General features: G+C 35.6%; 1 protein-coding gene across 5 annotated transcripts in view; it reads left to right on the forward strand.

Annotated features, from left to right (window-relative positions):
* Positions 1–18,917, forward strand: part of sema5ba (sema domain, seven thrombospondin repeats (type 1 and type 1-like), transmembrane domain (TM) and short cytoplasmic domain, (semaphorin) 5Ba) — a 207,036-nt gene that overhangs the window by 95,837 nt on the left and 92,282 nt on the right. The window contains exon 1 of one of the 5 annotated variants that reach the window (XM_079880362.1): positions 4,281–4,310. The exons of the other annotated variants lie outside the window; for them this stretch is intronic. The gene's annotated coding sequence lies outside the window, so the exon portion shown is untranslated. Of the gene's footprint in view, positions 1–4,280; positions 4,311–18,917 lie in introns of those variants that run through there. 5 annotated transcript variants of the gene reach the window in all.

An 18,917-nucleotide genomic window follows, 5' to 3' on the forward strand; every position in this document is an offset into this window, starting at 1 on the left:
ATCAGATTTTTTTTTAGTTTAGTGTGAGCACTTAGTGTAAAAGCACTTAGTAAAACAGTAATATTGTGCAATATTATTACAATTTTAAATAACCATTCTCTATTTGAATATACATTAAAATGTAATTTATTCCTGTGATCAAAGCTTAATTTTCAGTATCATTACTCCAGTCTTCAGTGTCACATGATCCTTTAGAAATCATTCTAATATGCTGATTTGGAGCTCAAGAGACATTTCTTATTACAGTTGTGTATATTTTTTGAGTTTTTGATGAATAGAAAGTTCAAAAGAGCAGCATTTTTTTTTTTAAATATAAAGCTTTTATTTTTAAATGTGTCTTGAGCTCCAAGTCAGCATATTAGAATGATTTGTTTAAAGGATCATGTGATATTGACGACTGGAAATTCAGCTTTTCCGTGACATGAAGAAAAAATATTTAGAAAAAAAAAAATTAGTAAATTAAAATGAACATTTACTAAGAAAACAACTATTGTAAATTGTTAATAATATTTCACAATATTACTGTTTTACTGTATTTTTGATCACGTAAATGCAATCTTGGTATTTTTAATTACCAAATTCCAAATTGGACAAACCCTGCTGTACAGTTGTTTAAATTAGTTTTAATTAATTTTCACACAACCTATTTGAGATCCTAAACGGCATGTAAAAAAAAAAAAAAAAAAAACTGTGGTTGGTCACTTTCATGTCTCTTGTCCAGAATTAGCTGCAAACTGGACTCAATTTTATGCAGATACTCAAAAGTCTGGCTCTGCGAGACTATGCATCTGTCTTAATTAAGTTGACTGCTTTCATTGTTTGAGGTTGACCGTTATAAGAGAGATAAAATTATTCTGCTCTTATTCAGTAGAGCGCATGATTGTGTCTGATAAGCATATTAATCCATAGAAATGCAAGAATAGTTGCATTCTTAAATGTAACTTTGGAGACAGTGATATTTATGAGCATGTTTTTGCACATGTTTTTACAATGTTCAGTGGAGAAATCACTCAAACATTGTGAAATGTTTTCTAAGATGAATGTGGATGTGTGGTTCTGAGGGAAAGGACTGAGATAGGCCTCCAGTGGAAGCTTGCTGGAATGATTTGCTGCTGGGTTGAAGAGGCGGGGTGGCTTGCTTTCTGGGTCATGATTCAGAAGTTAAACTCAGGAGAGATCTGCACTGTGAGGGAAAATATTTTAGGCTTATGCAAAATGATCATATTTACAATTCACATCTTTCCAAAAGACTTTTCTAATTTTATTAATTCTGAAGCATCTCTTGCGCTTGCCACATATTTTTACTCTGCCAAACAAGGCCGTTGCCAGGAGTGGGCATAGTGGGTGACATAATGCGCCCCCTCCCCAAAATGACTTGTCAAGTGTAAGGAGAAAATTAATAGAAAAAAAATTGTCAAGAGAGTTCACTCGATTTAACTACAATATGTTCCTCTTGGATTTATTTCACTAATGATCAGTATGATGTGAATAGGCTTAGTATGCAGTCATAGACTAAAACAAATAATTAATTCTGCAGTATATTCAATGGGATGTGAACATTGTACAGTTGATCTGTAATTTTAAAGAGACTTTTGAATGGTATGTATGGCTCTAGGGTCATGATCAGGATAATGATTTTTGAAAGTACAGGACATATGAAAATATCATTTAAAACTGTACCTAAAGGTATAATTCACTCAATAACAATAAAATTTGATGTTATTGTTTTATAAAATATCGGTTATATAATATCGGTAATATAATATAGGTTATTTTCATCAACAGTTCAACACTGTTTCATGGTAACTTTCAGTCTGGAGCAGTGGGATGCATTTTAAGGAGTTCAAACACTTTTAAAAAAATTAGCCAAATATGTCCGTATGATGCCCATTATAGTGTACTGTTAAAGGGTACATAACATGCACAGTTTCACCTAATCTCATGTTAATCTTGAGTACCTATAGAGTAGTAGTGCATCCTTAATATATCCAAAAAGTGTTTAGTTTTATTATATTTATAATAGAAAAATACAGCTTTCCGATTCTCTCCGGAAAAAGCCGAGGTCCTGGAGGCGGAGCTATAGAGTCAAGCGGTAGTGCTTGATTTCCAGCAAAAGACAGAAATCTGATCCAGTTGTACTTACATGAATGGGGTCTTTTATCACTGGGACCGCTCCACGTTTTAATAGCAAACGATTTGCAAATCCAGCGTCGACCTGGGCCTTGTTAATAAAACATTCGTCACTGAAACGACCAGAACACACAACCGCACTTCCTACACTCCGTTGCTGCCCCGGAAAAACAAACTGCATCCACTGTTCCTGTAACACTGGGTTCTTTAGAAAACTGAACACGGTAAGCTTTCCCTCACATCCAAATACACACTTTTTTGGAGACATTCTTGAACAAATCCTATGCAGCGCTGGCTGCCGATGATTTCCTGTTGAAGCGCGTTGATGTGCGCGGTCTCGCTCTCCTCTAGTCTACGTGTGCGCGGGCGAGCTTTTCCGGGAGAAATGCTCATATAAGGAGTTCCACTCTGGTCTACGTCATTAGATCCACGGTCGGAAAAAAACCAGCCGAAACTTGTACCAACCCGGAAGTAAGATTTTCGGCACAGAAATTCTCCGTTATTCGTCCAAAATTTTTTTTTTTTTTTTGCCCATGTTTAGCATGAGAATCCATCTCTTTAACACTGTAAACAACTCTGAATACATGAAACACCATTGTACCCCCCCTTTAAGGTGCAGTCACTATCTACCTTTTGTTCTGGTGAATTTTCATGTGCGAAACCCAGTCATTTCAATAGGAATCGATGTAATCAGGAATTTTGCGTGATGGCGAAAGATTTCCCCACGCTGGTTTCGCCACCAGTTCAAGTTGTTTGTGTATTCATGTGTTGACCAACAGAAAGCTTCTTGGTCTGAAGCTGTGCTTCATACATTGCTACACTACTGATAAAAGACAATGAACAATGGGCTTTTTTGTCCACAAAATTTCACTAATGTGACCACACCATAAGGCAGTGGTTCCCAACTCCGGTCCTACACATTTTGTATGTCTCCCTTATCTGACACTCAGGCTGAATCCAAAATCGCCCCCTAAACCCTCAATTACTATTCCCTACAGTCACTTGAAGGAGTGAATGAAAATGAGTGAGCGAATTCGGACAGCCGTTGAGTGTACATCAGCTGTACACCTGTTATTGCTGTGCAATGTGGGATAGAATGAGTGCATTTAATAACGTCCACTATGGTTTCAGACATCGCTACAAATGGCAGTCCCTTCAAATAATGCCCTATTTGAGGGTATAGGGGGGCGATTTCGGATTCAGCCTCAGTTTAGTTCATGAAACTCTTTCCAAACGAGTTGGTGATCTGAATCAGGTGTGTTAAATAATGAAGACCAATAAAATGTCCAAAGCAGTGGGTCCCCCAGGACTGGAGTTGAGATCCACTGCCTTAAGGCTTGTAAAGAAGCAGTCTTTAAGCTAGTTGACCAAGCAAGTTTAGCTTGTAAAGAAGTCTGAACACAAGCATCCAAAACTCATATGTGTCAACAATTTTGGTCTTTTCTGCAGGGTTATCAACATTGTGCCCAGAGCTACTCGTTCTCTGGACGCCTCATACACAGTTCTTAGAAAATGTGGGAAAAACAGACCGAAACTAGTCATCAATTACTTGCACAATTGTGTTTTTCTCTTTAATGATTCAGGAGGGGGATTAGAGCAGCCAGTCAGTCCTTTACCCAATTATAGACCTGGCCTCTCCTGTACACTGTGATCCTTCTTTTGGAAGTCGTCCAGCGGCTTGCGTTCACTCTCTTTGATGAAGATGAAAAAAGAAGGAAGCAGCGGGAGACAATGAGCTGTATCCTGTTATTTTAGGATCCTAATGAAAATGCTGCTAAAGATTCCTTTTAATGTCAGATAAGAGGTAAAGATTGGAATTTAAATAACTGAATTATGTTCCTCAATTATAGTCCACTTCATGATTTGTGTCTCTCTCTACTACACTTGAAGCACAATGGCTCTGATTAACACTGCCTCAACATGCATTCAGTCACAGCCCCATTTTCACAGCGGCGAAGGGGGAATGGAATATTTTTTACCTTGTTCACCTGTAGAGTTCATTCTTGGAATGAAAGGGGCTCATCGAGGCATTAGTTTCAGAAATTGGAATGATAATGAATAATCCTACGGGCTGTCATGAAGCCCCATTAGTCGAAGCAAAGGCTTCTAAAGCAGCCTGTCTTCTCAGAATCTATTTTTATTAGTTTTTTGAAGTATTCGGCCTCAGACACGGCAAACAGGTAGGACATGTCTATCTCTGTGAAGTGAGCTTGAGCAGGAAAGGAAAGGGAGTCTTAAAAGATTCAATGAGATGGGATCTGACGGCATTTCTTTTGTTCTTGAAGTGTGGCATATACACTCAAAGATCTTTTATGCTTTTAGACATCGAATGCAGTGCAGACATTTTTTGGAAATGGAAGAGTTTTAATTTGTGTTGTAATGGTATAATCTTCCATTTTACTAAAAACTAGATATAACCAAATCTAGTTATATACGTTACAATTTAATGCTTACCACCTGTTTATTATTAAACGAGTTATAGGGTACAATGGGGCTAAAGGTGCCCCGGGGTAAAAGGTGCCTTTGATTTTATTTTCCCTTTCCCAGCACTTTCCCAAAACATCCGCTTTTCAAGATGCACATGGACATTTGGTGGATCCTTGACGTGATCGCGGGTAGCAGAGCAAAATTGATCCTGTGCTATTTGTAAATATCATAAATTAAGTTGGGTGTCCTCCTTAGAGATAATCACCATATTTATAATGAAACCATATTATTTAAAAATAAAATAAAATATCATTTATTGTTACTACTGTAATTTAGATCAAATCATTAGGGGATCTCATTCAATGCTTTCAGAATCTTTACTTTGTAAATTAATTTTGTTTCTGTATTTTTTAAAATATATTTTTATGTTGATATTTTAATGACAGTATATTTATTGAACAAAAATGAATTATTTTATTGATTAAAATAAATAGAAAATTGTACAAACTTTGCTAAAGTGATTGTTTTGAACAAGTATTAACTTAGACATTATTAAAAACATATCAATACTTTGCCTTTTGCCCCTGAGCCTTTTACCCTGTGTGTGAGGTAAAAGCCCCCCTCACCACATCATACATTTATATGATTTTTAAACAAAATAAACCACTTTTAAGATTTATTTTCACACAATATCTGTTGCTTCATAAATGTTCAATACAAAAAAAAAATTCTGCAATCATATACTATGAGAGTAGTGAAAAGCAATTTTTTCTTAAGGTGTGCCTTTAGCACCATTGTACCCTATTGATTCAGATATTTTCTTGAACTATTTATAAAATCAAACTGTGATATATTTTTTTACATTTTTATGAAAATGCTTGGTTGTGCAACTCGCCACCATAATACTTTTGAGTTGTTGCTAGGTGGTTGATTACTGGTCTGAGGCAAATTAGCCTTCAGCAAATCTCTATGACATTCTGCTTGTAGCTATGGCTCAGGTCCTTCCAAATAAATTAAGTTTAAGGTTTTTTTTTCAACTGCTTTATTGCCCACCAGGCAAATATAATGAGTCTGATCACTTAGAAAAGTAATAGCACACCTCTCTGCGCTAATTGTGGTATCCTTCATGCCTGTACCGCAAACCAGTTAAGTGTGTTAGTTTAATACTTAGAGGTTTAGAATAAACAAAGCAAACACCACTAATTATTCTGTAAAATGGTACAAATGAAATGCTATTCACCACATCTTGTAACCACATAATTTCTAACTAATTTTCATTTTTAACAGTTCTAATTTCTTTCTGGGTTGGAGGGTAAAAGATTGGGTTGATTTTTTACCAGTTAAAAAGGTACAATAGGCTTGTGCTATGCAGGAATCCGCTTTAGCTTCAGTGAAGGCAACTGGAAGAAAAGATGTCTTAACCTTAGTTTATTTTAATATGGACCGTTATACAAGGTCATAGTTCTCAGCTTCCAGATCTTGATTTAAATGTCACAATGGCTCTCTAGCATTTTTATGAATGTCTACAGAGAGGAATCTACCTTAATTAGGATAATCTTTACAGCATGTTCAACTCCCTAGTCTCAGGTCATGAAGGTTAGTCATATAATGTATGGTGTGAACTACCTGGATTTAGAAACTGTGATTTGAGTCACGTTTGTTATCCAGTTAGGCAGAATGTTGTTCACAAAGTGAAGTAAGTTTCTATCCGAGTCAGAGGTGCATTGAATTAGAAGTAGATTTTCAACTGATTCTTAAATGCTTTTAAAGATTCTCAGAAGTCATTTTATAATGGAAAACTAGATGCAGCCAAAACAAAACAAAAAACTCCTAAAAAAGAAAAAAATGATATTTATTAGTGCTGTCAAATCGATTAATCGCAACTAATCACATCTAACATAAAAGTTTTCATTTATATAATTTGTGTATATAAATGTATTATATTTATATACTGTATATATATATATGTGTGTGTGTGTATATATACATACACACACACACATATATATATATATATATATTAAATATAAATATTAAATATATTTTATTTTTAAATAAAAAAATATTTCTTTATTTCTTTATTTTTATATATATGTGTATATATATGATATATACGCACATACTGTATATTATATAAACAAAAACTTTCATGTTAGATGGGATTAATCGCGATTAATCAATTTGACAGCACTAATATTTATACAAATACACCCATTGAAGACTACTGTAGGTCAGGACATTGTAAACAAGCTCAACTGCATTTTGCTTTTCTTTTTTCCACTGATCCTCATGATATACCTTATGTATCAGTATTTGTGTATATACTATAGGGCTGAAATTGATTTTATTCATCAGAATTAGCAATATGGATTATGAAAAGTGGGCATTACGGACCAGAATTCAGCCAGACCAAAGGCGAGTTTGCTAAAACAATGCCTACATAACTGTTGTCTAATTACTAAATTAAAAGTAAAGTTCTTTCAGAGGAAAAACAAGTTACTACATTTGGATTACCTGATGACATTTTTCTATTTATTGGAATATACATGCACCAATGAATCGTTCAGTTCAAATAAAAAAATAAAATAAAAAAAATAATAATACGACAAGCTCAGAAAATATGATCTGACTTAGTGACTCAATATAATACTTGGAATCAGAATGTGTAAAAAAAATCCGAAATCAGATGTAAAAATGTAAAGCTGAAAGAGTCACCACAAAAAACAGGCATCAGTCTGTGATTTAATGAAGGAAAAGATTTAATGGTAATTCTAACAAGCTTATCCAATATCAGCTCTGTTCTATTTTGAGTCTGCTACGATTATCAGCTGCTTTTCATTTCCTGGTACAAAGCCCAGTCATGCTTCAGGACTCTGGTAACAAGAAATCATGTTGTGAAATCCTATACCAATTAAAAAGGAATTCAACGGATGCCTTTTTTCCTCCTAATTAAACTGAACTATAGTAAATTATTGTAATTTACTTTCCATCCAAGTTACGGGTGCAGCCACCATTAAGAGATCTTATTCCTTGTAACATTAATTTTCCTTTGTTCTCAGCTGTAAAATATGCCACAAATGACAAGCCTTGCATGATATGCGGCCTCCGAAGAATTATTGAATCTCAAAGAGCTGTTCATATTTCTTTTGGCGTCGCTGAGTGAAATGACAGATAATTTAGATGCTCCTAACAAACTGACAACTTCACTAATTTGTCATTTTCCCAGCAAAATTACATAAAATCCCCCAAGGACTATAGCATAATGACAATTATGCCTCTGATGGACTAGTTGGTTGGGTTGTCAGACGTATATGTTGAGTTTGTAAATGACAGCTGCTAAACACAGATAAAGATTCCTAATGTTCTTCACGGATGAATTAACCACATAGCTGGGTGGTTCTCCACAAATTGCTTGCAATTAAAAAAAAACTTCACTATTAATTATTCCACCCATATGTTTTCATGCCGCCTGTCTTTCTTTTGCATTCTTTCATTTGGCTGAGCAGAAGAGACCTGTGCAGACTCCATAAATCCTCTGACAATGTACCCATCTGACTGTTTTGATTTAACTGCCTCGTAAAATTTTACCTGGGAGAGCCGTTGTTCACCTAAAGCATTTTATCCCCTCTTCACTGAGATTTCAGTGGTTAGTGGTGAACTTCAAACTGCCTATGAAGAACTATGCCTATAAGTGCAGGGGTAACAAGGACAAAAGTTACACTGAAAAGATGAAGTAAAAAAAAAATATTTATTTTTTTTACATTGATTTGACATTTGTTCTTTGTTTTCTGCCATGTTTATTTGCATATAATATTAAGCGACCTTGAGTTCGTAGAAAGGCACTATATAAAATAAACATTATTATTATTATTATTATTAAAATAACCTTTTAATTTCTTTCACTTTTACACTTTATTTTAAGGTGATGTAGTTACATGTACTTACTATAATAACAACAGTAAATTATTCATAATTACAAGTAACTAACTAATTCTATAGTATACATGTAGTTAATTCATATTACTCAGTAATTTATAAGTGCAATGTAACTACGTCACCTTAAAATAAAGTGTAACCAACCTTTCAATTAATAGTTCTTAAAAGAACCATTTTCTTTCTTGATGAGAAGAACATTTTATAATCTGAAGAACCACTATTCCACTATAAAGAACCTTTTGTCCATTGGAAAGGTTCCACGGATGTTAAAGGTTCTTCATAGTCAAGTCAAGTCAAGTCACCTTTATTCAACACCATTGCTGAGTATTTTCTCCTTAAAACTGCAGTGAAAAAAAGTCTCAAAAAGTCTGTTTCTTACGTCACAAACTACCTTGTAACCAATTACGTCAATGTGTGGGAGGGCTTTAGCATATCATTAACTATGCTGAGAAGCAGGGGAGTCTCAAGAGAAGTTATCCCGGTATATTTTTCTGTTGATATGAAAAATAAGGTACATTTAGCAATATAGCGGGTGAATTATGCATATGATGAACTATTATGCCTTTCTCCACTGACGTTCTAAGCTGTTCAAAGCGTTTCTAAGGATACTGATTTTCAGAAGGCAGCGGTCTGATGGCGAACGGGAACATGGTCTGTGTAACATTAGCAACACATTATTAGGTGTTTGATAATGTAGTCAAGCCGAAGGCTAGTCATATCATTTACCGTTATGCGTTCTAGAGAGCGATACATAAAACTCATTACCATTTTGATACAACGACTTGTAGACGAGCCTGTATGAGTGGAGTCAGGGCTCATTTGCATATTTTATATTCATTACGCAGCTCTTTGCCATACAATGAGCATTCATAGTGGTCATGTCTGTCAATCTCCAAAAAGAAAATGGCAGAAGTGTAGTCTTTTGTACTCTATATTCTGTCTTCTGAAGTCACACAATAGCTTTTTGTGAGGAATAGACCAAGTAATTTAAGTCATTATTCTCTGAAAATTGATTCAAAAATACTCACTGATGCCAAAACATTATTGGTTCTCATGTGTGACACGCCAGTTTGAATATGTGGAATGGAAAACATTATCAGTATAAATAATGACATAAATGTCAGACTTTTCATGCAAAGCTACCGTATAGCTTTAGAAGACTTGGAATATAGTATATAAGAAGTATGGATACATTTTATGGTGCTTAAATAGTGATATTTTTTTTTAATGTTCCTTTGTTTTGCATAGGAAAAAAAAAAGTAGCATATGGATTTGGTACGGCATGGGTGAATAAAAAAATTCTTGATTTTTGATGGGTGAATGTTTATTTTTAAAAGAAATAACAATAAACCCAGGTTGGCTAAAATTAGGAAATGTATTTATCACAGATCATAATAGTCTATGAAGACTGCTGTCATCATTTTCATTGTCAAAATGAAATGAAATCAGCTCTTGTGTCTTGTGAGTATTGCTCTCATTTTGGGCCTCTTTTGACTGTTTGAGTTGCTATTTTACCCAGATGATTGGCAGCATTGCTTGAAAACGAGAAATATCAGGAAATGCAATATTTTTTAGTTTGTCCAATGTCTGTCACACAATGCGGTGCCTCAGAGTAATCCTGTTACAGTTTTCATTTTGAAGATTGCTCTGTGTGCGTGTGAATACAATCACTGGCAGACTGCAGGAAGGGTGTGTGTGTGTGTGTGTTTGTGTGTGTGTGTGTGTGAAGTCTGTGCTTGTGAATGTATACTTGGCTTAGAGCTGCAGATCAATTCACTGTTCCTCAGCAGGGACCAGGAGGGGACAAGAAGAAAGCCAGGGAGCGAAAGACCAATAAAAGACTTGTGGGCCTTCTGAAGGAAGAAATGAAAGGAGCCAGAGCATTCTTAGAAGGTGGAGGTTCTCAAAGAGCCTTACATTTTCAGACAGCGGTTTCTTAGAAATGAAGGGAGCAGAGAGGAGGGTCAGAAAAGGAGGCACAGCAGCAATATCTACTGATCCATATAGAGAAGCCTGCTCACAAAGTTTCTTATCCTTCAGAACACTGACCCCTCATTTAGAATTCAGCATGCTTTTAAAGAGCCAGAGTAATTAGCCTCAAGTTTGGTTATAATTAGCAAATCACCTTTGTAAGGTTATGGGGCCACAAAATAGGATCCTTTTTTAGCCTCAAGGGCCTGATTTTTATAGCAAATATTTTGTATTACAGAATATTATATGTACACATCAGCTGAATACTTTGTTGATAGCACTTTTGGGTTAGTTAGCTTAACTAGGCAAGACATTTTTTGATCAACCACCTACTAGTACAGCATCTGCCCGCATAAACAAACATAATATTTTCAGCAGGGCTGTCCAGCACATTTGCAGATCGTGATTAATTATTTGGACAATGTTTGTCTTTCATCATATTTTCAGGAGTCTGCACACAGTCTTACTTGGATGTTTAGAATGAGTAAGTGGTTTGCAGGCTTTTGGGAAAAGCTGATTGAATGGTTTCCACTCACCAGGAACATTATCCCTCCAGCATTTCTCATGCTCACAGTTAATACAAAATTATGAATATATTACCCTTCCAAAGTGATCTATTGGTCCTTTATGGTAGTGTATTTGTTTCAGATTTTACATTGGACATCCAAACCAAAATTGTTTATTCTACTTTGTAAATGGGTCATTGACGAATAAGGTTTTTAAAAGTGTAAAAAATAGAATGGAGATACAACTATATTTGAAACCATTTTTTAGTTTACCTAGGTGTTAACAATAAGATTTTGTGGTTTGTACAATCAATTAACACTGTTTTTTTGTCATTTTTTACAAGATGGACAAAATTTGTCACCAAAAAAGTCATTCGGTTTAACCATGAATATATCTAAAATTATTAATTTGCAGATAATTATTCATGAAAAAAAATGATTTGACATTGATGTTGAGATAGTATACAGTGTGTACCACAGAAGAAATATTAAATAAAATTATCACTGATCTCATAAATGTAATCATTTTATTGGACTACTCTAAACACTCCAACATATTCAAGTAAAACATTGCACGGGGAAAGGAGAAAAGCAAATGTAAAAAAAAAAAGCGCCTTATCTGCTTTATATTTGTATTATTGTAGTTCCTTTAGTTATTAAAAACAATATTATTCCATTTAATATTTACTATATCGGTTTTACCGAATGACCAATGCCGGTTATACCGAATGACCATGTCTGCTGCCCTTGACATTATGAATATTTAAGACAATAAACAGACACAAATAGCTTCAAAAGCACATTTTATTGTTAATATATATTAACAATATTGTTAATATAACAGGCTATTAATGTAAAAAGTACTTCAAACATTAAAACATTTTGATATCCAACATTTTGATATTGGAATGAACATATAACTCGTATCACAAATTATATTAATTAAAACATTACGGGCCCTATTTTAACGATCTGAAACGCAAGTATCAAGCGCGAAACGCAAGTAACTTTGTGGGCGGGTCTTGGGCGCTGTTGCTATTATACCGGCAGGATAAATGACTCTTGCGCCCGACGCAAATCTAAAATGTGTTTGTCTGAAGTTGCTTCATTATTCATAGGTGTGGTTTGGGCGTAACGTGAAATAAACCAATCAGAGCGACATCTCACATTCCCTTTAAGAGCAGGCGCGCTTGCTCCATGGCGGATTGCTATTATAACGGCGGATTTGCCAGGCGCACGCCAGGAGTGGTTCACAGCTCGTCAGAGCCGTAAAAGACAGAGAAGTGACATTGTATGGGGATGGAGAAACCCACCCAAATTAGCTTCGGTTAAACAGGCGTATAATAATTTGGCTAAATGTGTAAGCTAGATTTATGCCTATTTTTTCACATCTTCATGGACACCACAATGATTTCCCTCGTGTTGTAATATTGTTCCTTGTAATAATGTATGATTTGCAAAAATGAAAACTGCTGCGTCTGTGTGTAGATGAGATAAGCAAAGTGTATGCGCGTTGTGCACACGCTACATTGATTATGGCCAAGCATGCGCCCTTAAAATAGCATCTGAATAACGCGCCACTGACTTTAGACTAGGTTTTTTCTGGTCTGTGGCAGAATTGTTTTCTAAACCTGCAAAATAGCACCAGGGAACGTTTGCGCCGGAGCATGCCTCTTTGCGCTGAACCGCCCCCGGGAGCGCAAGTTCATTCCCTAATTTACCGACGTGCATCTGTGGAGGGAAAAGTCTGCTGTGCGCGGGTGCAAAATAGGAATGATACATGCGTCGGTGTACAAAGTCAATTGCGCTGGGTGCAAGATAGGGCCCTAAAACATTAAAACATTTAATTGGTCTTGGAACAAGTGTTTAAATTGTTAAACAATAATCTGCTAGGCTATATACATTCATGAAAAATGTTCGGATTTGAAGATATCCCTCTCTGTTTGGGTTGCTAGGGTGCTCTTAATGGTTGCTAGGGCGTGGCTTGATAGCTTCACAATGATCCTGAGAGACTGATTGGTTGCCTGAGTAAAATGAGCCCACCTCCTTGTCTCTATGACAATGTGCTGCAAAGATATCCTTCTGGGCCTTTTATAATGGTACTCTATGTAAACAGTTGCTAGGGTGCTCTTAATGGTCACTAGGGTGTGGCTTAATGGCTTCATGATGATCTTGAAAGACTGATTGATTGCCTGAGTAAAATGAGCCCACCCCCTTGTCTCTATGACACTGTGCTGCAAAATCATGTTCAATACAAAATCCCTATGCAATTTACCATAGTAGGGTAAACATGCACAATCCAGGTTTTTTGGGCATTCCCTTCATCATAGTATGTCTATGGGGTACTTTCAGGCACCTATATTATTGAATATAATAATATAAATGATAAAAACAAATGATACCTTTCCCTTCTTTTGGCGAGCATCTGTCCTTTTTTAACAGGATCAGCATTGATCCTTGCCCATAAGTGATATAATTATAAATCTATAAAAAGGTCAAAATTCAGTCAAAATTATATTTTAAATTTTATAATAATATACTCTGCACATACTCTGCATATTTTCTATTAATAAAATGTTGTATTTATTTATTCCAGATATGTACATATATGACCAACATACATTGCTGTCATTCGATACAACCAGTAAGTCATTCGTTATAACCAAAATTTCGGTTTAACCGAATGACTCTTTTGGTTATAACGAATGACAAAATCTTCATTCAGTGCTAACAAGCTGATATCTAGCTGCCTAGCTTGTTAGTTAGCTAGCTAGCTACCAAAAGGACAAGCAAACATTTTATATTTAGAAAACGTTTTTCAAATATTACAACATTATCCATGTTTTATAGCGGTTGTACCGAATGACCTGATATTTGGGGACATTTGTATGAACAAGTGAAAACATTAATTTTTCTAATAGTTAAGAGAGAGTTAATTACTTTGCTTCACAACTATTTTTTTTTTTTTTTTTTTTTTTATTAATGAAAAATTATTGTACAAATATATGAATACATCAGTAAACATGTCACATGAACTTACAAGGGAAGGGGAGGGAAGGGGATTGCTTCACAACTATGCGGTCCTTTGCAGGTGTCTGAATGATGTCACATCCTGTCACATAATATTGACCACATGACTTGATCCAAAATGGACCCCTTTATATTGGTTACTCTGAATGACATCAATGAAAATAATTTTTCCGGACATTCTTTCTCATAACAAAGCAACGACTTTTACACATAATTTTAATACCATTTTGCACTATGTTGATAATGTTATCTAATGTATAATGTTAATGTTATATAATGTTATAAAATCATGCCAGAATAAAAAAGATATAAATTTATTACATTTTAAGATATTTTAATCACAAATGATATTGCTGTATTGGCCTTCGGACGGTTAAACTGAATGACCTTTTGACACTTCAAAATCTTTAAAATACCTTTATATGTAGTAAAATATAATTAAAACCTTTTGGATTCAGTAAAAGAGATCAAGTTGTACTACCTTACATACTTTGGATGTTATATATTTGTTTTTTTATTATTATTAAGGCCTTTGGACAAAAAAAATGACCCGTCGCGTCATTGACCCAAATACATTTTTAAATATATTGTATAAAATGTATTGCTTAAAATGTCCTTAAACAGACAATTTTTTTGTTAAAATATATTTGTGGTCATAATTTAAAATTATGTAATTTAAAAAGTCTCTTAGTTAACTCAATCTTAATTGAGTAAAACAGTAATATTGTGAAATATTATTATAATTTAAAATAATTGTTTTCTGTTCTATTTATGTATCATTTATTCCTGTGATGGCAAAGCAGCAGTGTCACATGATCCTTCAGAAATCATTCTAATATGCTGATTTGCTGCTCAAGAAACATTTCTGACTGTTATTAAGGTTGAATGTTTTGTGGAAACCGTGAAACATTTTTTTGAAATAGAAATCTTTTGTAACATTATAAATGTATTTACTGTGACGTTTGATCAGATTATTGCATCCTTGCTGAATAAAAGTAACTTTTGAACGGTAATGTATTTTTCAAATGTTTATTTTCATAAAATATATACATTTATTTTGCTTCACTAACTATGCACATGTATAGAATTAGTTCAATTTTATTATTTGAATGTAGCATTTTTTTTCTTCTTTTTTCCTTGCTGGCCCATTTTTGTGTCAGGAACCACCCATTGAAAAACACTGATTTATGGCATGTGGTGAAATGTTGTAGGCCTTCCTTTTGTGGCAGACTGTACAAAAACCCTTTTATTAAGGTCATTTTATCTTTATTTAAGTGATTTACACAGTAGATTTTCACTTTTACCATTCACCAACAAATGAAAAGCTCACTTTGGTGGCACTGCCTTCTCTTCTACCATCTAGGGGGAGATTTTATTAAAGTCGATGGTGATGACTAATGAAAGCTCTTAGACTAAATGAAATAAGCAAACTTGAGAGGCTGGCGTTTGGAGCCTCTGCCCACCCACAGCTGCATGCTCATCCTAATCAATGTGGCCTGACAAAGAACCTAGCAAAGACACACATCCGTGCTTTATCGCAATGTCACCTGTTATAGATCGAATTGCTCAATTTGTAGATCATAGAACCGTCAACGATAAGTTTGTAAAATTCTGCTGTCAGTGAGACTGAATGTTAGCTTTCATTTTTGATTAATTGATATGAAAAATATTTGCATTTGTTTTCTGTTAGCATTTGACTTTATAAGGAGTTTTTTTTTCCAGCTGTGATTTCTCAGTAGTAATGGTATTAGAAGTATCAACAAGCAGCTGTGATAGAGACAGGAACGAGTCTTGTGTGACTGTTTGTAGCTTTGCCCATTAGCCTCCCGTCAGCTAATTACTGAGCCATGTTTCGATCATTCTTTTCCCGCAGTGAGATCTTGAACTCAATTTCTTTTTTTGTGTGCAATGTATCCAATCTAGATATTTGAACCTCTCCTAGAGAGTTTTTAGTCTGAGAAACCTCGTCATACAAAAAAAACAACCTGTCCAGCAGCAGTGAAGATCCACCCAGGTTTTCATTGCGGTTTATCACAGACCTGCGAAGCGTGTATGTGTTATTATAGAAATTAGGGTAAACTTGCACCATTTACTTCCTCGCAATTTTTTATCTGCACCAGTGATACATTACCTCCTCTTGCTCTCTATGGTAAGTGACCATTTATAATTGAATTAACTGGTTCTTCTCACTTCCACCCCATTTTCGTACACTATAAAAAATCTGAACAAATCTAAAACCAATTTGGAAGTCATTCACAGTTTTGTTTCACTGCATTAGTAGCAGAAAATAGCAGATGTTCTCTTTCAGTAACTTTTAATCTGTGCTTTTCACAGATTAAAAGGGCTCATTTACACCTGATATTAACATCCATATCAGGGGATCCTTTCCAAGTGGACAGCACTACATAACGAGTGTAAACCGGATTCAAACAGGTACATACAAAAGCCCTGAGAAGCCATGCATTATATTTTATCTTTTTCCTGTTTTGTTGTCTCATGGTCACAATTTAAGTTTTCTCATGAAATTAACATTTAAAAAAATCTTAATCTGTATACTCACAATTTCTCTGGTGAACTATTTAAATGGAATCTGTCAAACATTATTCGGTAGATGTCCCGTACATTTTTAAGATGGGATCTCGAGAAAACTATATATTTATGTCAAGAAAATAAAGTCTACATCTCAAGAAGAAACCTTTTGTTATGTTGAGAATTGAGACAATAAACTAAAGAAAAAAATCTCAAGAACACTTTTGCTAGATCATGGTCTCAACAAAACCAAAAATAATGCATGGTCTCTTGGGGGTTTACATAATGCATGGCCACATTGTATTGTAGTGTAAACACTATTATGTCCTGATGCTCGGACAACACTAAGGTCACGTAACATATTCTGTAACCATTGTTCCAAAACAAAAGATTTCAACTTTGTCAGCTAGGTGCAGCTTTAAAGGAATATTCCAGAAAAAAATACTACATAACAGCATTAAATGTGGAATATTCACGAATATTTTTAGAATATTGTTTCCCACAAAAAACATTGTAATCTGTTGGTCTTAATAAAGTTTAAAATAAAGTTGTATTTAACTTTGAAATTTCACAAAAATATATTTTCCTTTACTTAACAAAATCTGATTGCAAATGGTCAGTGGAGACTTGTTTGAAACTGTAAGTGGCTAGCCTGGTTAAAACCAGACCATTCTCAATAGTAACTGAGTTATGGTCTGGCAAAGCTCCATAGACAAATCATTTCCAAAGGAGCGTCACCAACGGACGTCGCTCAAATGCCTCGTCAAGAGCGAAGTTACACTACGCCATAAAAGTATGTACTCTTTTTGTGAAGAAAAGGTATTTACTTTTGAATGTGTAGCAAAAAATTAGGCAAGCTTTGGGACATACTACTTCGTCAACTTTATCGGACGGATCTGTCGCGTGCATCCTGTCACTTAAATTGCCCTGTCAATCGTCGTGTCACAGTTAAAATCCTCTATTAAATCTAATTTAATTTCCTACCGTTTCGGAGAGAAATGTAGTAGCACGTTCATCTGCCAGTGGGTCTTTCATGGAGACTGTCCTCGTGTGTTTGCAATTTGAATATAATAATGCATTTAAAAGTTGAACGGACGTCGCTCAAATGCCTCTGGGCGCAATTGGATAGACCTAAAACCAGAGCGATCGTCATCGTGTAAAGCCCGCCTCAACGTTTCTGATTGGTGCCGCGATTTCTAGGCCATGGAAATGGGCTTGAATGAGCTCTTTGCCAGACTACTTCTCGAGCAAATCTGAATTTGCCGGAAGTTGTCTTGGTTTTCCCAGGCTAGGAAGTGGCAGTTTTGTCTCAAATGATCATTTGTGATAAGATCACAAGAACCAGATGATAAAATCAATTCACTCATCAACATATTTCTAGGATTAAATTTTAGCCAAAAGTTGAATGTGAGCATATTCGTAGTCATCTTAAGGTCCGAAGTGACAACTCTCAGGAAACCTTCAGCGAATAAATGGCCATCCGGCCACTTGAGCCGGAGGAGATTCGCCCATTTACACACACACACACACACACACACACACACACACACACACACACACACACACACACACACACACACACACACACACACACACACACACACACACACACACACACACACACACACACACACACACACACACACACACACACACACACACACACACACACACACACACACACACACACACACACACACACACACACACACACACACACACACACACACACACACACACACACACACACACACAGACTCAAGTACTGCCATAAAATGTACACAGGGTATATAAGTACCTGTATTATTGTGATTGTCAGTCTCTACCTGTGATAACTCACTCCAAGATTGAAGAGACACATCCATTAGATCGAGACTGAAGCATTGCTTCATCCTTTTTTGTCACATCTATTAGCCCATAGGTTACTCTCTCTGGAGATGACCTGCATGGAGGGACTTTTGAGCATTTATTTATTAGGGCCTCAAGCCATTTATCCCAAAAACTTCAATGGTGCACCTTCCAAATTCCTGGGAGGATTGATTACAAGAGCATTGTGGTGCCTTTGGTCCACATTACAAGATGTTTCATTGTTTTGTTTGTTTGCTCTCACCGATTTATTGATAGCGAAAGGTGTTGTATATGCGTGTGTGTGTTTGTGTTGGAGTGATTTAGACAGGGTTCCTGATTGAATCCAGTCTGCCCCTTCGTTTTCTGGTGACCCCAGGCTGACAGAAGGGGTTCTAATTCCCCCGCGGACGCGAATGCCCCGGTCCACCTCTAGCTGATGGGATCAGGAATGCGGTGGTTTCTTATTAATAACACACAGAACCTGAACCTTCAGGGTGACCGCCCCAATCCGTTATTGCTTCTCACCTTCAGCACCCCCAG

This window comes from Squalius cephalus (genome assembly GCF_949319135.1).
Source record: "Squalius cephalus genome assembly, chromosome: 9".
In the NCBI taxonomy this organism is placed as follows: domain Eukaryota; kingdom Metazoa; phylum Chordata; class Actinopteri; order Cypriniformes; family Leuciscidae; genus Squalius; species Squalius cephalus.